Source organism: Sinohyriopsis cumingii, chromosome 6 (genome assembly GCF_028554795.1).
Source record: "Sinohyriopsis cumingii isolate HCF-2022 chromosome 6, ASM2855479v2, whole genome shotgun sequence".
Classification (NCBI taxonomy): domain Eukaryota; kingdom Metazoa; phylum Mollusca; class Bivalvia; order Unionida; family Unionidae; genus Sinohyriopsis; species Sinohyriopsis cumingii.
This window is the reverse complement of record NC_142966.1, coordinates 57388991-57400443: the sequence shown is the minus strand read 5'-3', so window position 1 is coordinate 57400443 and position 11453 is coordinate 57388991. Positions and strand designations below refer to the sequence as shown.

Below are 11453 nucleotides of genomic sequence, written 5' to 3'. Positions count from 1 at the left end.
CATGACGATGACAATCTCCGTAACGTTCGATGTCCTCTTGGCTCCACGTCTTGTCGATGGGGTCTAAGACACATTGTGCAAAATCGGCTAGCGTGTTCGGTCCCCGAAAGATTTTTTCACGCCTTCCGGGAATCTTACTGCAGTGAGGGCAATGACTGAAGATAGGTTCCTGAATGCACTTCTCGCACGCTCGATGAGCCACGCAGAAATTAGGAATGTGAATACCGGTCTCTTGCATGCATTCGAAATCGAAAAAGATGAAATTGCCTTTCTTCTTGTGTCCATCCTCTTTCTCTGGTTGGGATTGGTATTTTTGCACGTAGCATTGGTGTTCCAAGTCCACGATGTGGTGACAAATGTGACATTTTTTCGTTCCTGAACATACGTGTGCCTTGGCATTATTGGTACGTAGGCCTTGTCCACTCGTAGGGCACAATCTCAGCAGTTGACAAGCATATTTCTGCTGTGAACCTTGCGTCTTCAAATGTTGTTGGTAACAGGCAGGGCTGACAAATGTGCGCAGACAAGCAGAACAATGCACTGGTTCTTGCCCTTCGTTCAGACAGGGTGGAGAGGCCAAACATCCTGAGCATTTCTATCCACAATGTTTGTGTTGTTCTCGATTGTTATAGCCATAGTCACATTTCTCAGAGTAATAAACATATCCCAGGAATCCGGTGATACTGGTAATGGTATCGAAATGGTCATCGTGATAATAGACATGAATGTATTTTTGATCCTTAAGGTCTTTCCCTCGAAACAACAGAGGCCCACGTATTTCTTGAGGGTGCACTTTCAAGGTGTAGCGTGGAGCCAGGACATCTTGCAATGTTTGCATTTCAGGAATGCCACAGGGTGTGTCTTTGGACAGGCCGGCTTGTTGCAACAGGAGTTCTGCTTCACTTCGTTATTTGGCTCGGTCCGATTGTCGAATAGTTTTCCAGGCTCTTTTCCATTCTGCCGTGTCATTCTTGTTAGCATAGGTTCGTCCCACCACGATAGCCCTGGCTAAACACATCTGGTCTTGAGGGTTGTTAATTCGGACGAGACTCTTTTTGGTGCTGCGAAGGTCGTTCACCAATAAGATCTTTCTGCGGCCAGTCCCTTGAGGAGGAGAGACGTGGGTCATGTCCAATGTGGCTTTTCCTTCGGTGATGTCAAACTGGTCATTGGATTGTTGCACGTGTTGAATCTTGTCCATGACTTTGGAAGCGGTCAATTCTGCAGGGCTGCTAAACTCGATCCAAACAGGGGATTTCAAACCGTCTTGTTGTATGGAAAGTCTCAAGCGATCGTCTTCTTTGGGTTGACATTGTCGCTTGAGTGTGGTGAGTAAAGAATCCCACACCCCGGTGATGAACCCTTCTGCTTTCTCTAACGGTACTTCGGACTTGAAATCTTTAAACTTCACCGTGTATTTGTAAGCCGTGGTTCTAAATTTTCTAGACGAGCGCTTTTCCGTCTCTCAAATGTCATAGTACTTTTCAGGGTTAACTAAGGGTGGTGAACTTTGTTTAGAGGGTTTGGATTCTGGTTCACTCATGTCCTCTTCAAAATCACTGGTATGAATTTGTGCCAAGACTTCAGCTCTGGTACGAGGCGATAGATCACGTTTCTGCCTCTTACTTTCTTCTTCTTTCTTCTCAGATGAATTGGATCATTTCATCTTGATAGAAAAACGTCAAATGACTAAAGTTTAAATACCATGGACTAATTTATAGTCCTGGCAGACCAGCGTATATAAAAAGGTGAGTGTCTTGTCCTTTCACTATTCATTTCACTCTCTAACTGGGCACAACGATGGAGAAGACTACCCAAATCGAACATTTGATCAGAGCTTTGCGAGGGGTCATTAGAAAATTTTCTTCAGACCAGCCGACGGACTACTCTCCTTCCTTGCGAGATAAAAGTCAAGATACTTGCTATATCTGTCAGAAGAAAGGGCATTGGTCTTCAGAGTGTCCAGACCGTCAAAAAAAAAAAAAGGGGGGGGGGGCTAAAAGGGGCTAAAAGAGACAAAAGTCAAAATACCTGTTATTATTGTCAAGAAAAGGGACATTGGTCTCCAGATTGCCCAAAAAAGAAACAAGAGGAGTCAGAAGAAGAGAGGGATTCTTCAGAGGAAGAAGAAGAGGAGGAAGATAGCAGACAGGTGAAGAAAAAGAAACAGGAGAAGAAAAGAAGAAGGGAAGAAAGTGAGGAGGAAGAGGAGGAAAAGACTGTGACGGTGAAGAAATTCAAAAAACAGAGTGAACAATGAGACAGAAGAAGTCTATGAACTTTTTAAAGTGATTTGTTGTGAATTGTGAATTGGATTGCAAATATTTATAAAAGAATAAATTAGATATAAAGGTAACTGTCTTTGGGTTTTGATTTTAAATAAGAAGCTACAATCACGCACTCATATACACGTACTATAGGGGTAAAATGGTTTTTTTTTTTTTGGGTTATTGGCAATTGAAAGTCTATCTCTTTTCGAGAGAAGTGGGTGGCCCTGAAAAGGGCCTTTGGTTTTTGGTGTAGGGGTGAGTTTAAGCAATCAACTTTAACTGCCTTAAGCCTTTGCCACGGCCGAGGCCTACTTCTGATGGTGATGATTTGGTTGAAATCACTAAGGGTGGTACGGTAGGCTTAGTCACAGGGTTGGCGTGTTTAGCTCGGGAAGGTCGTATTCTCTTCGGTCGTGATAAAGAAGTCTGATACATTTGTTTCAGACTTCTTAACTCCGCTAAAATGTCTAACAGTACCGTGACCGTTTGATTTTCACCCTCTTGTTTCTTTGCTGCTGCTTCTTCTTGTTGTTGTTTTTTTCTTACCTCTTCTTGCTGTTGTTGCTGTAAAAGAAAAGCTTGTTCCGCTTCCTTTTGTCGTTGTATAAATTTCTCCAATTCTTCTTTCTGTCTTTGTCTAAAATTCTCCACGTGTGGTAATGAAGGTGACGAAGGTTCCGGAACAAATTCTTGCGAGGTAAGAAAATCCACAAAATCCCAATTCACCTCTTCTGAAAGTAAGTCCGGGTTCCCTTGTGTAGTCTCCACTGCTGGTGCACCCCAATTGATCGTTTTCTGAGTTTCCATCATGTTGAATAACTGTCTCATGGATTGACAGCGCACAGGCGCTAGCGAATCTATATAGACCACGTGACGTCACAGACTGTTCTCTTCGGATTGGATGCGAGCTGACTGAATTTTGTAACGCGTGTTTGGATTGGTCAATGAACTCAATCCGTTTCAATCCTTCCTCTACCTATAAATAAGCGCAGTTCATTGCATTGATTCACCTGTTCTCGGCGCCCCAACATGTGGACCGACGTTCAATCTTCTACGCTTGTGTCTTCGATGATGTTCAGGACGGACATACCGATGTATGTCCGGTCCAAGTGGACAGTTGCCCATAGGATCACCACCAGCCTATGGATACGTAGGATTTACGTGGAGAGGCAAGGATGCCTCAAAAGAGTCCTGATTTACGGTCCTACAGTGAGGCGCAGCCTAAGAACAAGAAGAAGTCACAGATGCCCTTTATGTTAAGGGCATATATAAACCCAAAGGCCCTTTTCAGGGCCACCCACATCTCTCGAAAAGAGATAGACTTTCAATTGCCTACCCCATTTTTTTTTAAAAAATCCCCTGTTCAATTCCCCTTGTCCCTAGACAGTCCCACGATTTATTCCCTATGTTCAATTCCCCTTGAGGCTCAACAGACCCAAGATTATTTTCCATGTTCAATTCCCCTTGAGGCTAAACAAGCCCAAAATTTTTTCCCATGTTAAATTCCCCTTGAGGCTCAACAGACCCAAAAAAATTTCCTATGTTAAATTCCCTTGAGGCTTTTGTGACCCAGGTGTTTTCGTAATGTTAAATTTCCCATTGAGGCTAAAGTGACCCAGGGTGTTTTTAATGCTAATTCCCATTGAGGCTAAAGTGCCCCACTTCACTACTAAAGACAAGCTTAGGAATCCTTTTTCAAAACAAATATGGATAAGAATATAGATGAAAATACGAATTTAAAATAAAATGACTGCGATTTTTTAAAGCAGTCCAAAAACGTTCAAAGGCTTTGTGTTGATTATTGATAATTGATAATAACAGATTACGAGTTATTGAAAAATATTCCTCATTATCATATAGAATCATGATTATATTTCGAACCCCGCCTCTTTTTTCACTTTTTATAAAACAACAACCAATTTACTACTAATCGCTCTATTTTCATTGCTTAGTGAAATGTGTCTGTTTTCAAAATCTTTAGAGATCTAATTTATGACTGATTGTTAAATCACTAAATCTCTGCAGCTTTGTTTCTGATGAGCATAACAGTGTTTTGAGCATGTAAGTAATTATAATACATTCATTACAATGAAAAGGTTTCCTAGTATAAAGTACGAATGAAAATACAATGGGCTTTGAGTATATTTTTCAAGCACCAGGAAACTGAGAAATGCGAGTAGTTATTTTTATTTCGAATTACGATTTTCGTTCAGCCGCATCGTCATCGAGAGCTGCACATTATAGGTAAGTTTAAGTACAATGGGTGTATGTAAGTAAAACAATTGCTTAAAAACTAAGCCTGTATGTATGTATGTATGTATGTATGTATGAATGTATGTGTGCGCGTGTGTGTGTGTGTGTGTGGTTTTTTCATTCTTCATTAGTTACATACGGTATCTGTGTTAGTGGTTTTATACTACAGGGAAGAGAAAGAGCATATTCGGTTCCGCGCATTATTCTTTCTTCATGGACTTGGTGTTAAACATATTTTTTACATTCTGAAAGGAAAATATTACGTTTTCAGGGTTTTATATCATCTTTGTTTCGACTGCCAAATGGTAAGGGACAATTGTTTTTAGACAAAGCTGTGGGAAAGTCCGTAACGTCACCGATTTCCTGCTCAAACATTTTTGTACTTATTTATGGATCTTTCAAAAGCATTTTATGTTGTTTTCAAAGGGGAGTGAAGTCTGCTGTGAGGTGCAGTGTCGCTCATGAGGGTAAGTTAGTAGAGATCGTTCAAGCAATCAGATCATGTGTAAAAATTATTACAGCAATTATTATTTGTATTGTTGACTTTAGATTTAAGTGTTGATTTTTGTTGTTGCAAATATCAGCAATTTATCGCAAACATTTATGTTCCATTGTGTCTGCAAGTTTTGTAATATCAAAAAGTAATCATAAGAGAACAAATTAGCATATATACCCAGAAAAACTTTTAGAAGAATAAAATTCCATATATAGCTTGCCTGAAACTACCTTGCTGACGTAAGAATAAATTGACGTATGTTTAATGCATTCAACAAACATGTTTGATTAGTAATCAGATGCTAACGTTTGTATTTGCAAGTCAATCTTAATGACAATGGATAGTAACGAGGTTAATATATTTAAATTGTTATTTTGATAGTATTATGGTGGTAGTGGAATAAAGAGACTAAACAAACAAACAAACCCCCAACTTTAGGACGAACAGCGCCTCGCACGGAAGATGTATATCCTACCTTCAGCTAAAACATCGAGAATCATTAATTATCAAAACAATGCATAATAAATATAAATTATATTGGTGATAACGATACAGTAAGAAATAAAATGGTGAGTTGTTTCTGGTTATAGTTTCGAGTTAAACTATTTGCTGTTTATTTTGACATATGTTTAAGACGATAAATCACTTAGCCGTTATTAGTAATGAACTTGGAGATTGCATATAGCAATACCATAGGCCTCTTATGGATTATGAAATCATTTTCTATGAAATCATTTTCTATGAAATCATTTTCTATGAAACCATTTTCTATGAAACCGTATACGACAATTCTTCCAGTGAAAATATTTCAAGTTTACAGTTGTTATGGATCATCACTAACCAATCTTTTACAGATTCTTCTGTGATTTTGAGGCTGTGTCTTCTGTTGGCTGATTTAGAGGCATCGTGCTTTGGTCTCGAGCACCATGGATTCATCACAAAATGAAAGGGTGGTGGAGGAAAATGACAAACATTTTAAGGTTTTAATTCCAGCTGTTGTATTATCCGTGATTGCCATGGCAATCGGGATTTTTGGCAACAGCCTAGTATTATACATATTCAAATTCAGGTATAAACCGTCCAATCATCGATGTTTCATCTTAAGTTTGGCTACATTGGACCTGTTTTTTGACTTGTTTGGAATACCTTTCATGATTGTTGAGATGAGACTTAACTATATTTTCCCCAGCGAGACAGCATGTAAGGTACACCGCCTTATTAATTATTCCTACGGATGCGGCTCAGGTTTAACCGTCATGACTATCGCAATAGACAGATATTTGAAAGTATGCAAGCCAAATGGAAGACAGATTACCAACAATTTGGCCAAGGGTTTGTGTTTCTTGTTAGCCTTTATTGGTATAATTTTTGCACTTCCTACCGTGGAGCTGTATGGAGAACAAAAGAACGTTCAAAGGAAACAAAACATAACGATCATCCAGTGCCTTCCACGGAACAAATATAAAGAAAATCCATTATTGCCTACTTTATACAACGGTTTTCTTGCACTTTGCTTCATAACGACGGTAGTGACCATTTCTATCTGCTACACTTTGATTGTTCGTAGAGTCAAGACTCATAAAGTCACACGAGAAATGACATTCCGATCTACCATAAGCACTACCATAAGCACTAAATCTTTGCATTCATCAGAAGACCCATCAAGCACTTCAAACCAGGCCATTCTTACACAGGAGGGTGGTTTGAAAAAGAACAGTGCTAAATTGAAGGCTACTGTAAAAACCCAAAGGGTCGCAAAAATGTTGTTTGTTGTTACCGCAGTTTTCATTGTCAGTTATATTCCATATTTCTGTCTCATCATCACCGTCTATGCGAATGCAAATACGAATTTTAAGGAAGACTGGAGCAAGACGGGAGAAGCATTTTTTGAGGTATTCTGGCGATCGTTTCTGATTAATAGCTTTGCCAACCCGATCATCTACGGATTCATGGACAAGAAATTTCGTGTGGAGTGTAAAGCTTTATGGTACAGATTCGTAAAAAGAGGATAGAGGCATATTATTAACTTTTCATTTCAACATACAACCATTAGTAACATCTTGAATCCGTATTCATTAAGGTTACAAAAATTTATCATGGCAACATAATGGAGCTTACCTTGATATTTGTTACTGTAAAATATTTATCTCACCTTTCCAGTGAACTTTGCATGGTGTATTAAATAGATCAGTGTACTTGATATTGTTTTCATGTCAAGAATTTGACTTATATCATTATTTATCGTTCTTGTGACGATTTAAATGAAGATATTTAACAAAAATACCAAATATTCCAAACATGGGACTTCGGATGCTAATTTTTGTGATCGCGATTTTATTATTTTATGCATAAATAATGTATTTTGTACATTGGTATACGAAAGTTAACATGACAGTGAAATTCACTTTGTAAATGTGGTCTCATTTAACAAGCGAAAGGCAAACCTCAAATATGTGACGGAAAGAAACTTTACAGAATATAATGAATCGTGTTACAATTGTTGCATCCCTCATTTTAGATCTTAAAAAATAAATTTGTTACAGTCAACCAGTTTCGCTTCTCAAATCTCTAAGACCAGTAAACATGTAGGTAAGCGTACGTATGACAGTGTTCATCAGTGATTCGAGATTAATGATGTAAAATCATTAATAAAGAGGATAAAGTGAAAACCAGTGACATAATACAGTGGGAGAAAGTGGACAACAATGATTGGCTTTGATCAATGTAAGTTATTGCAGAACTACTTCATTATTTTTCTCCGCAGTGGAAAACAATTCTAGATACGGGTTGTTATATGAATTTTAATCTGTTCAGCATAGTAAATTGTTGTCAGCTATTTGTATGTATGTGAGTGTGTGAACACGGCATATAGAGAGACCGGTGCAAAAATAATGTTGACTAGTATAATGTTCTTTATTTACAAAACATTGTATGTTGAGCGATCGACAGGGTAAAGTACATGTATATTCATTGTATTCCTTCAATTACTTTTGGAACGTACTCCAAATTAAACGTTAATCCCCAATATTTTTTGTACAATACACGGATCATCAATCATTTTTGTAAAATCAGTTTAAAACATTTTTGTTGTTATTTTACACCAACACTTTCGATTGAGAATAAAATCTATTTTCAACATTTTTTAACTGATAAAGATTTATTTTGTACATGAAGTATCCATACAACACATCTGTAAAACAATTTGTACATTAAATGTCCATACAGCACATCTGTAAATTATCCCATCATTTAATCGCATTATTTAATTTCGAAGCTTATAATAACAACAACGGCAACAATAACAATAATACCAAAAACAAATAACAGTTTTAGCAGCACTTAAACAACATTAATTGCAACAAGCACTGTATTCCGATTGCCTCAGCGTAAAACACAAAAGCAAAACCTAAAACTAGTGAACTATTGCTAATACCACTGACAATAAGAAGAAAACCACTACCACCACCAACAACAACAACGAATACTACTAGCTCTACTAATATTAGTAATAGTGTGAATATTATAGATAGGCGTTCGCTGCCATGAAGCATTTTTGTGATTTTGCATCGAGTATAAAGATACTTGGTGCAGACAAAAATAACAACCCCAGTAAATACATGCTGCTCAAGATCCCTGACATTTCATTCTAGCCACAAATGCAGCCAGAGCCGAAAACATGCAAATTATATACTACCCTATTTCAAGGTAACTCGGACTTGTCCGCATGTATGAATGTTCCCCAATCATTATTCATTTTAAGGGATATGTAATGGTGCAAAATGTTGTATAATAATTTTTGTAGAGATAATTTCTCAGTGCATTCTGTTGCGGTCAGCGCGGCACGTAAACATTATGTTTAACATATTGGTTAGACTGGTCATAAATTGTTGATTGCGAAGAATGGAATCTGCTCTGTTTGGAGCATAAATTGAATTTTAATTATGAATCGCTTGTTTGACTGTTAAACACATATATAATGCAGTGTTAACGCAAAGTCAATAGCGGTAAAATATCATACATTTGATACAAACCAGGTAAAATGATTTGATACAGGTGACAGTAAGTGATATTTTCCAGAATAGTTATTAATAAAAGCTGACTAGAGAGGGTTATTATAACTTCGATGGGAGTGCTACAAAGGTTTGGCGGCTAAAACAGTAATCCTGATCAGCTAAACTGGGGTGTGTGTGTGTGTTCCCAGACGGAATTCATGGTTTTAAAATAATCTCACTTGCGGTATTGGTGAGTTCAAGTTTGTATTGCAAAAATGGAAAGCTGGCTCCAAGATGAGTAGAAAATACGCTTCTCGTTAAATAAATCGTCCAAGGGACAAGGCGGTCTGGAAATTTGGGAGATCCGGAGTCAGATAAGAGACAGAAGGAATTCTCTGATGATAAGCAAGTCAGGACTCGGGAAGGCACAAAGGTATTGTCTCTATTACGTACAATGTGTTAATTTATATAAATTTGTAATTATGTGCTGAATTCATTCGTTTTAATGTCATGCTTCAATTTGTCCTTGAGTTTAGAAATAATCGTGCATGTTATATCATTCATGTATTGTAAGAAAGGCATATACTATTTCATTATATGAATGAGTTTAGATTTAGTTGTTTTGCATGTAATAAAAATCATATAACCTACGAATTCGGTGCAATACGTTTGAAATAAATTGTGTGAATATGCGAGTTTTACGTATTAAATAATTTGCATCATTTATGGTGAGGATTGAGATTTCTACATCTTGAAGTGCATGTTATTGAATCACTAATTAGCAAAGTAATGTAGTGAAGACAAGTAGTGAAGCTTATTACTTCGTGTGTAATTAAGTTGTGAATTAACTTCAAACAATAATTGAGGAACTTGTGCCGAGTGGCATAGATCAGCTACTAATTTACAGTCACACCTGGGCAGTAATAGTATCTGGGATAAATTGTTAAAGCTACATTAAAAATCAAAATCACATCACACATCACATTACATCTGGGAGGGCTAATTATGTCATGGTCTCATTTGGAACGCGAGAGTAGTTAGAAAGAAACATGCTCACGTTAATATGGTTGTGAGTGTATATTCAGCTTCGAAATGACCATATCTAGTTCTGGTGAATTTCGATAGATGATAGCTGACGCAGAAAGAGTGTTTATATTGGTTAATCGCAGGAGAAGAAAACATTACACGTATTTAGGTTGGGTATTATTTTTTGTATTTGAAGGTAATTAGCTCCATTTATGACTGCTAAGATAAAAATGGGATGGTCCAGTTAAAAATAGACTAGGAGGGTAACGTGTTAGGTCTTTTGGTGCCAGTGTATATAGACTGAAGGTGAGCTGACTCCGTATTCTAAAGAGTATCGAACTCAGACAAAGATGATTAGAAGTAAGCTAAAACAATAAAAGTAATCGCGATGTAATTATTATAATAAGTTGGGTAGTGTTGATGTGCCTGAAGAAAACTTTCCATGACTCTAGCAATATTAAAAGCGATACAAGTGGAATTGTTGTTTTTATCTTGTTCGCAAAGGCATGCACCAGAGGATTTATCTGGCGCCGATACCAATCTCTGAGTAAAAGGAGCGTACAAACGGCAAGGGGGAAGGTTCGCTATCAAAGCTGTAAATTTCCGTTTATGTACGTCCACTTACAAGTCACAATTCTCTGTAATGAATCATTTGGTTTACATTTATATTATTAAGTGGACAGGTCAAATACATTTATTTGCCTGGTGAGTCCATCCATTGTAATATAGCTTTCCATTTACTAGTCTGAAATGAAGTCATAAAGTGAATGTCTATAAACATATACATTTGAAAAGCTCTAGTTGAACACCTTACACTTTAAAGGTTTTGTTTGTCTACATTCTTAACATTATTTTAGTCCTGCATTTTTTTCTTCTTCTTTCTAATTGAACGTTTTATTTCATTGCAATTGTTGTACTTTTTGATGATCAACATTATTTTCATTTTTATTAACTAATTTGGTTTTCATGTCTTCAATGCTGTTTTGATTACTGAAATCAGATGCTAATGTAATATCACATTTTTCAACGTTATTGTAAATCAAAATTTCTATAGGGGCTCGTGGAAGCAATATATGTTTCTTTCGACTTCTGTTTTAAACAAGAGGAAATATAAGTATTCTTTGGACCATAAGTACTCATTCTTCTTCAGAGATACTACCAAGTTTATTGAGTAACAATTTTGTTAGGTTAATGTATTTGTACTATTTATGTAGTCAATTGAAAAACTGGCTGAAGACAACTAGAAGTTCAACTCTACGTGACGTTTGTGAAGCAAGCCTCGCCAACAATGTATTTCTTTTAATTTTTACTTTATTCACCATCCATTTAAATTATAATGCTATTTATAACTTATAAAAGTTTACTTACAAGTCATAATAGTATATTACGTAAGCTGTGACAAATAATTTGAGATTG

At 36.9% G+C, this 11453-nt stretch overlaps 1 long non-coding RNA gene across 1 annotated transcript; it reads left to right on the top strand.

Moving 5' to 3' along the window:
- The first annotated feature begins 4524 nt into the window (after positions 1-4524).
- Positions 4525-9706, top strand: LOC149797015 (uncharacterized). The gene is made up of 2 exons (XR_016421762.1): positions 4525-4990; positions 5874-9706. It is a non-coding gene; the product is annotated as an uncharacterized LOC149797015 (long non-coding RNA).
- Positions 9707-11453: the final 1747 nt, after the last annotated feature.